The 12,042-nt window shown below is 41.1% G+C and overlaps 1 protein-coding gene across 2 annotated transcripts in view; it reads left to right on the top strand.

Moving 5' to 3' along the window:
• spsb4a (splA/ryanodine receptor domain and SOCS box containing 4a) overlaps positions 1-12,042 on the top strand; it is an 83,943-nt gene that overhangs the window by 10,233 nt on the left and 61,668 nt on the right. The window contains exon 1 of one of the 2 annotated variants that reach the window (XM_078791641.1): positions 6,986-7,102. The exons of the other annotated variant lie outside the window; for it this stretch is intronic. The gene's annotated coding sequence lies outside the window, so the exon portion shown is untranslated. Of the gene's footprint in view, positions 1-6,985; positions 7,103-12,042 lie in introns of those variants that run through there. 2 annotated transcript variants of the gene reach the window in all.

Genomic DNA, 12,042 nt, shown 5'->3' with positions numbered 1-12,042 from the left:
TTTGTGAAGCAAAGGTGAGAAAAATCCACAGAGAAATGGAAGCGCTAGATTTTGTAGCTTGTGCAAAATCAGCACTTGGTATTGGATCTAATCGGTGGTGTTTCATTGTGACCACTTCAAATTGTCACAGCAATGTGATTCACTCACCTGTGCCATCATTTGATTTGCTGCCGCTAATAAAATACTTGTTTAGGAGGCACTGGTTCATCACTTTTTGATGTTTTCCTTCACAAGTTGTTGAAGAATTAGACCATGTTGGCAGGGACGCCATGATAGATGTTTTCCTAGTCAAACCATCGCTGATTGGTTGATCGCCAACAAGAACAGGTGTGGGTAAAACGCGGACCGCGGTCTAAATAAAGGATTCTGATTGGTCCATTTCAAGATTTGCAAGGATTGGTTTGCAAATTACCACCGGAATTACGCAGTCCGTGTTTTACCAACACCCAACAAGAACCGCTTTTAAAAAAACTCTTGGCAGTATGGCATGCCAAAGTGCACTTGCCCGACGGGAATATCACTGATTGGATTTACTTGCCCCAATTTTGTTTTAACTTGCCCCGGGCCATCGGTACATCGTTATTGTCGAGCCTTGCCTTCCCAAACGCTAAAATCTCTAAAGCGGTTTTGACCTGAAAACGTGGATATAATCTTGGAGGCAGTGCTAGATAGTCATGGTGTTTACACTAAATAGCCAGCTATTTGGATGATAATGGTTGTGTGTGGACGCATTTTCAGAGTAAATCGGTACTGCTTTCCGAGCTGTACGCTGACAACTATAACTTACATCCGCTTTTCAATTGCTGCTTTATGATTGTTTATGTAATCTTGTTATTTTTAAAATACTGATGAACATTATCAGGTCCTGTACCACAAACAAGAGCTTAGATTTTATTCTCTTCAAACAAAATCTTTTGTATCTTTTGTACTTGTATAGACAGTACCGCAGATCGCTCATATTTACTTGGCAGATGCTCCAAGCTGAATGTGGACATTTTCTTCAATGCCTCACTAAAGTGTTGCTGTATTGACTCAGTGGTCTGTTAACCTGTTTCATATAAAGTCCTACACTAGTTTGAATCCATTTAGTCCACTACTACTCCTTATTCCACTTCATGTTTTGTACGTCCCATATTTCTCAACCAATTCAAAACAATCCAAAGTCAGAATGATGAGCTTATTTAAAAAAATAGAAATAGAATTGTCTATTCATTCATTCATTCATTTTTTACCGCTTTTTCCTCACGAGGGTCGCGGGGGGCGCTGGAGCCTATCCCTGTTGTCTTTGGGCGAGAGGTACACCCTGGACTGGTCGCCAGCCAATCACAGGACAAACAACCATTCACACTCACATTCATACCTATGGACAATTTGGAGTGGCCAATTAACCTAGCATGTTTTTGGAATGTGGGAGGAAACCGGAGTACCCGGAGAAAACCCACGCATGCACGGGGAGAACATGCAAACTCCACACAGTGGAATTGAACCCTGGTCTCCTAGCTGTGAGGTCTGCGCGCCACTAACCACTCGACCGCCGTGCCGCCCCTAGAATTGTCTAAATGAATTAAAATACATATGATGCAGTCAAAGATGCTGTGAATATTATGTACTATTCCACACTGGTCACGAGGTGTCAGTAATATTACTGTCACGGTGATATGCACAAACGCCGGACTTGATTGCTGCAACAACAGACTTTTATTACATGCTTGTACTATTTCCCAATGGGCACAATAATCCCTAATAAAAACACAGGCTATTGTTGCTGCAGTAACTTATGCCAGGCTAAACCCTCAACATTACTTCCTGTTGTCCTCCTCTGAGCCCCCCTAGGGAACACATTTATAGCAACACACATGAGCATAATTTGTAGTTTTACTTTTGTTATGTCTGGGTAATATGAGTGTAAAGCTGACTGTAGTTCACGTCTAGAGGGATCTAATAATGTTAAAAAACATAGAAGGTCATAAGCAGGGTTTTCATTATCTAAATCAGGGGTCTCAAACACGCGGCCCGCGGGCCAGATGTGGACCGCAGGACACTAGTTTGAGGCCCCCGCCTTGATATGAAAGTTTAAGGTTAGTGCGGCCCGCGCAAGTTTGATATGGATGCTGTATGGTATGGTTTTATTATTATTATATTTATTTATTACTGATTGATTGATTTTCTTTATTCTTGATTTATTTATTTTTCATCTTGTTTTGTGTAGAAAAATAAAAAGTAAGACATTTGAGAACAGTGGAATGTTTTATCAGAACTTTTCTTGTAGAAAATCGGAACCAAAGCAAAGTTTATTCATTTTTCTGTTTTTAATAAATGCGTTTTTATTTTTTTGGAAAACCTGATGCGGCCCAGTCTCACCCAGACCCGAGCTCCAGTGGCCCCCAGGTAAATTGAGTTTGAGACCCCCGATCTACTTCCGACTTGGTGGAAAATCATTTATCACAGTCAGATTTGGAACCAATTAACCGTGATAAGCGAGGGATTACTGAACACCTGCTCCATTATACCACTGTAGTCATTTTGTGGCGGAATCTAAGATGCATGTCAGCCTCCCTTCCTTGCTCCCCTTGTTTTCACATTGTCTGTTTGGGCCGCAATTACAGAGCTCATGAAAGTGCTTAAGAGTCTCATGAATATTTACATCTTAGAGGGGAAGTGTCAGGGGAGACCCATGTGTGGCTGGTCTTCCCTAATTATGGTGATGGGCTTTACTCGCAGCCCACACACACATGGACACAAAAGGCAGAAAATGATAAAAACCTTCCAATTAGAGAAAAGTTAAATACAAACACAGCCAGTATACACACACACACACACACACACTCACACCCAGCAGGGCATCAGTAATAGTGCAGCTGTGGCTTGCAGCTGCTTCTCTGATGCTCCTTATTGTCTAAAAGGGAGCTAATGATGGACACGAGCTTGGCAGATGAGTCAATAGAATGACAAGTAGGCCACCCCCCCCCCCGATCCCCTCAGAATTATAAATAAAAGTGTGATTCATGATGATGGGATGACGGTTGCTCAAGAAGATGTTCAAGAAGATGTTCATGGAGCAAATGCTCAGAGCAAATGAGAAAAAAGAGAGATGGAAGCGGAATGAGTGAAACAGGAGAAGATAGAAGGTTTGGCCGGAGGGTTGGAAGATGACACATAAAGCCAGGAGAAAAATGGAAGCAGCTTGCACTGGTGAGTGTAGGCAGAGAGCGGAAGGAAGGAAAGGCTGCCGAGAAGGAGGCTGGTGCTGCAGTGAGTTATTTCAGACAAGGGAGATGGCAAAGGATGGAGGTGACTAATCACAGGACACAAGTGAGGAGATGTGGGGGAAGGCGGCGGGGCCCAAAGAGCAATATGAGAATGATAAGAAATGTGATATAGGAAGCCACAAATGGACGCGTCTCTCTCCGCCCAGGTGAGGAGTGAAGGTCGGGAATCTAAACGCGAGGCTACTAAGTCCCAGAATAGCAAATAGCTCTTCTAATCGCTATGATAATGCATCATTGATAGCAGCGGTTGGATGTGTATACCCTATAAATTCTTAAAGTGCTCATACTGTAGCTGAACTGCGATCAAGGCAGTGGAATGGTGCTTGAGGCTTTAGGTTATTCTGAGCGATCACAGCAAAGTCAACACTGAGCCAGCCTTGTGAATTAATATTTATTATAATATTTATGTATTAGAAATATTACAGGCGACCAGTCCGGGGAGTATTGAAGTCAGCTGGGATAGGCTCCAGCATACCCCCGCGACCCTAAAGAGGATAAGCGGTATAGAAAATGGATGGATGGATAATATTTACTTATTTAAAGGGAAAGACCAACGGATTTTAACCAGCTTTCAGTCTTTTCGAGTTATTTTTTAATGTCTATTCGTGCCAACGACGCCAGAAAATAATTAACCTTAACTAAGTAATCATTTTAATTACCTTCTGGAAGTGACGCACCGGGTTCATCTCGCCCAATACAACAACAACATAACACACTGACTGCCATTGACACGCTACACACGACCGACCAAATTCACTTGCCATTTGAGACTATGGCGTCTTTTGGGAATAGTTCGTCTTCTGAAGATGAATTTTTTCATCGAGGAACCATTCGGCCTTACCAATTTGAGCCAAACTTGACAGCAGAAGAAGTAGAAGCCAGGAGAAGAGCGGCTGAAGAGGCGGACAGAACAACCACAATGGCGGCCATACCAGCCGGCCGGGTTACCGGCGACTACTGGTGCACATGCCAGAAATGCCAAGCCATGCCGACAGAAGACGAATGTGTGTGCTGTCATGAAATCCAACAAGCACAAACAATAGTGGACCAATTCGACCCTGAGCCAACCGATGTGGAAGAAGACGACGAGCATCCAGGCTATGTACAGAAGTGTGTGACTGAGCACCCAGATTTCGTGGCTCATAAATGAAGCTGTGCTGGACACCTACTTCAGGAGCCACCAGTACAACTGGAGAAGATTTCCAAAGCCAAGCGGACCTAGAGGAACTCTAACAAATGCGTATGTATTTACAGAACTCTACCTCTTCGTGTAACTTGTTCAGGACACTCTGGATCAAACCAAGCATAGGTATGAGAAGTTTTAAGATCACTCACTCGTTACAAGTGACTTTTAAATGGAACAAGCAGGCAAGCAGGCATATTAGAAGTAAACTTGCATGCGATCGATCAACTGTGTAGCCCGCTGCAGGTAAGATCAGTGTGTTATGTTGTTGTTGTATTGGGCGAGATGAACCCAGTGCGTCACTTTTGGAAGGTAATTAAAATGATTACTTAGTTAAGGTTAATTATTTTCTGGCGTCGTTGGCACGAATATACCTTAAAAAACAACTCGAAAAGACTGAAAGCTGGTTAAAATCCGTTGGTCTTTCCCTTTAATGGTGAGAAATCAGTTTTTAAATATCCCTCATATCGGTGTATTTACACTTTGACCTCCCGAGACCCGAGTTCGATTCCACCCTTGGGCATCTCTCTGTGGCGGAAAAAAAAACATATAGATGCCTCACTGGACAATCATATTTATTTAGAAATGTATTTCACCAAGAACAGACCATCTGGAAAGGAAACTATAGACAATATGACACTGAACAATAAGCTGAGTAGGCATCCATTATATTAACATGGCACATTGACAGTTATTCAGCTACACAGGAGCATAAATAACATACCAGGGAGGCTGAGTAGGCTAAATTAACATAACAAGCCATTTACCCGAAAGCAAATTCACCAAGCTCCCGATCTTATTCCACATCACTCATCACAGTGGCAGGAACAGCACATACAGGTAGTTGTTACAAACCTAGTGTTTCAGTCAGGGTGCAAACTGAAAAAAAATGCAATTTATAGTAGGAAAAAAAAACTGTTTTTTTTTTTAAATAATTGCATCTGCTTCTTGCAGTATCAAGTACCTATCAATACAATAGAAAACATGACGGACGGAAGAATTATTCAGTGAGCACTCAGTACTGCTGTCTACTACAAAATACAAAAATAAACACCTTTTCTAGTTTTCACTCAAGTCAATTTGTTTAATGGAAAAATGCAATTGACCTCGTGGGTCTCAGGAGGAGAGACACTAAAGTATTTGGCAGTACCGACAGGAAGGGGAAAATGGAAGAAAATATAGTCTGACACATAACATATGTTGGAGTCTCTGGGAATGTTTGTAAAGGTCACTGATGTTAGACCTGAGAAAAGGCCTTGAGGTTAGGGGATCTGTACAAGTTCTTCCACACCACACTCATCCAAGCATGCCACCCATCATCGAAAATTCAGTTATAAATACAGCATGTTGTCCGTAATGTCCCGTTAAGATAAATAATTGAGATGCAGGAGGAAATTAGTCTAGACTAACCCCTGATTGATTTTTGTTGTGTGTCTGGATAATAATTGATAATTGTGTCTTGTGTACTGAATGTACAGTGCATCCGAAAAGTATTCACAATGCTTCACCTTTATCACATGTCACAGATTTATTCCAAAATGGATTAAATTTATTTTTTTCTCAAAAATTGTACACACAACACCCCATGACGGCAACGTGAAATGCCTTTTTTTGAAATTGTTGCCAATTTATTAAAAATAAAAAACAGACAAATTACACAAACATAAGTATTCACAGCCTTTGCTCAATACTTTGTTGATGCACCTTTGGCCTCAATTACAGTTGGTGTACAGCCCTTTTCAGATCTCTCTAGAGATGTTCCATTGTTGATGTTCAGATTAAATGTTTTGACCATGCAAAATACACATTTTTGGAAGCAGAATTACTATAAAATTAATTAACCAATTAATCATGAGCAATATTTGAGGATTAATGAGGCGTGTGCAGGAATAGGGTTTACATGGCTCAAGTCAAATGTCTGAAGGGATACACGACGTGGAAAGTTTGGGAACCACTGCCTTACATGTTTCTTTGATGCTTTCCTCCATCTGTCTTCCCCCTTTTTTCCGTTCCCTGCTGGATTTTTTTCCACCCTTTAATCCCTCCACCTTTCTGTTCCTTAACTTCCCTTCATTGTGTGCTACAATAGAATAGAATAGTTAAAAGCTAAATTCTTCTTTGAGTGGGTCCACACAATAAAATGTAAGTTAAACTCTACTGAAATGTATCCAAAGTAATAGCTGTCTGAAGTAGTATATTTAAAAAGCTGTTTTCATGATTAGGCGATGAGTGTGTGTAATCTTTTTTAACAGCTTTAAGAGCTTCTGTTGTCCTGCTGTTTGAGAGCTTGTGGTCACGACATCAGGCTGGTCTCACCGCCATCATACCCGGACTTTCATCAGGCCACTTCAAGGGCCTCAGAGCGGAAACCAGAGCTGGACTGCACGCTGTGAGGCCATGCTGCTGTACAGACAGACACACGGCTAGGATCAGGAGCACGAAGTCTCAAATTCAAAGACGCACAGGCATGTGTTACAGCCCACAGGTTGATAGGGTATGTCATCAGTCTGGTAGGGGTCGAGCCCACCCTACATATGCACGTTTGCCACCGAGGGGGGAACATGTCAGCATTCCATCAGTCAGTTGGATGCTTGGAGTGATGAAGCAGCAGCATCTTATTTATCATCAGCGGAAGGCAAGACAAGATAAGGCGAGGAAAAGTCATTGCATTACATTTCACATTTTCTGTTCTGTTCTGTCGGAACATATTTGTAGCAGTAATTTTTAGATTAAAGGAACCCCCCCCAGTAGGTTATGATTTCATTGCGGTTTGTGGGTCAGCAGGATTATGCAAAGACTACTTAACCGGTTCTCACAAAACTTTGAGGAAGGGCTTAAAATTGTGAGAGCAGTATCGTAAATGCAGGAGTCTTAATAACAGATTTAAGTTACTGCTATTGTAGATAAATTTATATTTATAATACATTTTATTTGTATAGCGCTTTTCAAAATACTCAAAGACACTTTAGAGAAGAATAGAGTTGAATAAAAGCAAGTAAACAGAGTAAAAGATACATAAAAATCCAACATTCATTGGTTAATACACAGTTAAAACATGAGTAAAAGTGGGGCGGGGCACAGCAGTCAGATATAAAAAGTTAGACATTAAAAACTGCTTTAAAGAGGTGGGTTTTTTGTTGTTTTTTGGAACTGGGAAGGTCAGGGCAAGCACGGAGTGAATGGGGCAAAGAGTTCCAGAGGGTGGGGGCAGTGATGGAGAAGGCTCTGTCTCCCCAGGTTCGGAGCTTGGTCTTACAGGGGAGTGCCAGGAGGTTGGAGTCTGAGGAGCGAAATGGACGTGGGGGATTGTGTGGATGGCGTGGATGGCGCGGGGGTCAGATCGTGGAGAGCTTCGTGGACCAGGGTAATGTGTTGACGGGAGCGGGTGGAGGTGAAGAGGCGGGCAGCGGAGTTCTGAATATATTGCAGGGCTCTACATTAAAAACCAAAATGACGTGCCCATGGGGAATCCTTAAGGTGAGAACTACTTGCCCGAACTTGCCCCATGTAAAATGAAAAGACTGCCACAATGATATCATCTCATTTTTTGGCATCACATGAGAATCTCAAATAAAGATGAAACGATTATCATTTCTTGTGGTTGTTTTCCTACATAGATCATGACGTTGCATGGAAATCTGGATTGTCAAGAGCCTTTTATAAGTTGTGCACCACAATGAAACATTATTGAATAGACACATTTGTGTACTAGTAAAGTGTTTTTAATCCAGAAAAAAATGTTCAATGGTCAAACAATAATTTGTGAAGCAAAGGTGATAAAAATCCACCGAGAAATGGAAGCGCTAGATTTTGTAGCTTGTGCAAAATCAGCACTTGGTATTGGATCTAATCGGTGGTGTTTCATTGTGACCACTTCAAATTGTCACAGCAATGTGATTCACTCACCTGTGCCATCATTTGATTTGCTGCCGCTAATAAAATACTTGTTTAGGAGGCACTGGTTCATCACTTTTTGCTGTTTTCCTTCACAAGTTGTTGAAGAATTAGACCATGTTGGCAGGGACGCCATGATAGATGTTTTCCTAGTCAAACCATCGCTGATTGGTTGATCGTGAACAAGAACGGGTGTGGGTAAAATGCAGACCGCGGTCTAAATAAAGGATTCTGATTGGTCCATTTCAAGATTTGCAAGGATTGGTTTGCAAATTACCACCGGAATTACGCAGTCCGTGTTTTACCAACACCCAACAAGAACCGCTTTTAAAAAAAACTCTTGGCAGTATGGCATGCCAAAGTGCACTTGCCCGATGGGAATATCACTGATTGGATTTACTTATCTGAATTTTATTTTAACTTGCCCCGGGCCATCGGTACATCGTTATTGTCGAGCCCTGTATTGTAGTTTGTTGAGGGTTTTGGAAGGTGTACCGTAGAGAATACTCTTGCAGTAGTCTATTGAAATTTACAGCAGTTAAATGGATAAATGGTTGCTGAACTTGACCACTTAAGGACAAGGTGTTTTTTGTCTTTTGTCCTAGTCTATGTACTACATTGATTTAGATATGTTTCCACAGCCTCCCAATACGTTTGTTTGGATTTAGCTGTTATGTTATTTGATTATTTATTTATTATTATTATATTTATTTAGTTATTTCCAGACACATCTTATCTCTGTTTACCTCCTGTGTGAAAATACCTCGCTTGGAAAATGAGTCTGCTGCTGTATTTTGTCATCCAGTCAGCACTTTGTGCTTCAGTGCTCAAATCACCCTGTGCTTTGTGTGCATGTGTGTGTGTGTGTGTGTGTGTGTGTGTGTGTGTGTGTGTGTGTGTGTGTGTGTGTGTGAGAGTGAGCAATCGTCTAACTTGTAGGGAATGACACAAGTTGAGCTCTGGCAAGGCGAATGTGTGTGAATGAGAGGTTCAATATTTGCATTTATGAGGCGTAAAGAAGAAAAGCATTGAGAAGAATATAAAAGGGCATCAAGTTCACCAAGCAGAGCACTTGTGATGTTGCTTATGACTTATTAATTCCTTTTAGGTTGTCACTTAGTGAGGATGTGGGGCAGAACGAGGGGGCTGACATCCTCCCTCTCTGGCTTTTTTGGTTGGAAGTGAACAGATGTTCTATTTACATGACAGATGTTGTGGCATCACGTGATAAGAAAAGCATCAGTCGGTGTCATGGGGCCCAGGTTGGATTGTCTGTAATGGATCTCGGTGATGGCCTTGAATAAGTTAAAGACTCCGCAGTTGCTGGTGTAACAAGAGAGTCTCGTATTCATGTGTGTGTGAAGTGAAAGAAAAGTACAAGGAATACGCATTCAGCATCACTGAGCTGGCAAATAGCAATAATTCCTGGTGTAATATGTTTTATATGGCTCCAGGGAAGTATTTGCTCCTGTCAAGGAGAAGGAGGAGAGGCTGCAGTGGAGATATGGAAACGATGCAAGAGATGATAAGATGCTCATTATTCTGTTCCTATTTTTGGCTCTATATTCCCACTCTCATTTTCATGCTTACAGTAGAGACATTATCCGTGTAGGCCTCCATCCTACTTAAATCTGCTGACATGCATGCCGGTCTGTCTGTATATGTGTGGGCCGCTTTTTTACTGTATGTTTTTAGCAATATTGTATATCACAAGAAATTTGTCATTGAGATCTTTTGTTTTGGACCACTGTTTTCTTGACTGGCATGTGCGCCACTCGCCTGAAAGGGGTACCAAAAGCGTGACATCGCAAGCAAATTGAAAGTTATTTTTGAACCAATTTGCATATTGAAATATATAATAAAGTACCATCATTTCCAGCGGTGCGGCTAATTTATGACTATGTTCTAATCTTGTGACATCTCCTTCACTTCTGAACTGCTACGAATTGTTTAAATATTGTGCTCCAGAGTCGGTGAGGAAACGGTAGCTCTTTCTTTGGCAGGAGCCAATCAAAAGCTAAGCGAACTCTCGCCGAGCTTGTCAACTCACTGGAAATCACAGGAGACTCAATATTTCAGTCACAGAACGCTAAACTCATCACACAGAAACTTAACACTCAAATGGTAGCTAGGAAATATACAATGCAAGTACCAATATGAGTTTTAAATAATGAGAATTACTTTTCCCATATTGCATTACCTTCCAGGAAAACATTGAATTGGTTATTGCTGCCTGGGAGAAACGATATGTGTTCTTAGAGCCTGTTTTGTTTGCTCCAACTTTGAGACAAGAGGTGTTCAAGTGGTCGGTTTTCTTTACATCATGCCAGAAAACCTTCCTCTTGTCATGATATCCTGAAAAAATTCAAACCCACATGGCCCATAGCAGCAACAACTGCAATCAAGAGTTTCTTACAGCGCTGTGAAGAAATTTTGGCCCACTCATCTTTGCAGAATTGTTGTCATTCAGCCACATTGGAGGCTTTTGGAGCGCCTTTTTAAGGTCATGCCACAGCATCTCAATAGGATTCAGGTCAGGACTTTGACTTTCCCACTCAAAAGTCTTCATTTTTTGGATCATTGTCCTCACGGAGAACCCAAGTTAGTTTCAACTTGAAGCCATGAACACATGGCTGGACATTAGGGTGCATCAAAAAACGCAATTATTGAATTTTGATATGTCTGGGTACTAAAAGTGTTCCAATATATGTAGAAACAACATATACAAAATATTTTTCCAATACATGATTATTTAGGGGTGCCACCATACATCTGTTTTTGTGGAATAAAGTGGTGAACAGTTCAGTGGTCGCCATGAATTGTTATTTACTATTGTGTTACTATTGCCCCTTGTGTTTATAATAAAATACAAATAAAATAAAAAAACAAAGTGTTTAAGCTTTATATGTATGTCAAATATCCATCACTGCTACATAAAATTCAGGGTAAGGCCATGTGAACATGTCCCATTTACCGCCATTCATTTTGTCAATAGGACAAATGAATGGAGAATCTTGAAAGTTGAATTCTGAGAAATACCCAATCTGCCCAAAGAGAAAACAAATATATTTACTTTATAGTATAGAAGTTCATTGTGCTCAACATTTCCAGGTCAACTTTTTGGCAATTAGACTAGAAATTGCACATTTTCTGAAATTTTGCAAAAGTTTGTGTGAGGTGGCACCCCTAAATCTCAAAGGATTTCCTCAAAACTTTGCAAAAGACATTTTTATGTTCATTAGAAAAAAATGAAATGCCAGCCAAATTGATATTATGAAATTAAATTTTCCCATTCAAATTTGATGCACCCTACTGGACATTCTTCTTGTGCTTTTTTGGTAGACAGCAGAATTCACGGCTTTGTTTATCAGTCTTCCAGATCCTGAAGCAGCAGAACACCCTTAGCCAATTACACTACCACCACCACCATATTTTGATGTTCTTTTTCTGAAATGCAGCATTACAACACCCACCAGCACTTTTAAACTGTCCAAATATATCCTCAAATACACACAATTCAAATCCATTATTGTGGGACCTCTGTGAGATCCGTGAGACCAGCCCGCTATAGAGATGAATGAGTTGACGTGAGGGCGGAGGGGCTCAGACAGTCATGGACAGGCAGACAGACGCTTACTCTGAGCTGCTAATCCCAAAGTAAAGTTGATGAGTTTGCAGGCTGGTGCCGCCACTCAA

The sequence above is a fragment of the Doryrhamphus excisus genome, linkage group LG6 (assembly GCF_037039965.1).
Source record: "Doryrhamphus excisus strain RoL-2023G ecotype Guam linkage group LG6, RoL_Dexc_Guam_v1.1, whole genome shotgun sequence".
Taxonomy (NCBI): domain Eukaryota; kingdom Metazoa; phylum Chordata; class Actinopteri; order Syngnathiformes; family Syngnathidae; genus Doryrhamphus; species Doryrhamphus excisus.
This window is presented reverse-complemented; position numbering and strand designations above follow the sequence as displayed.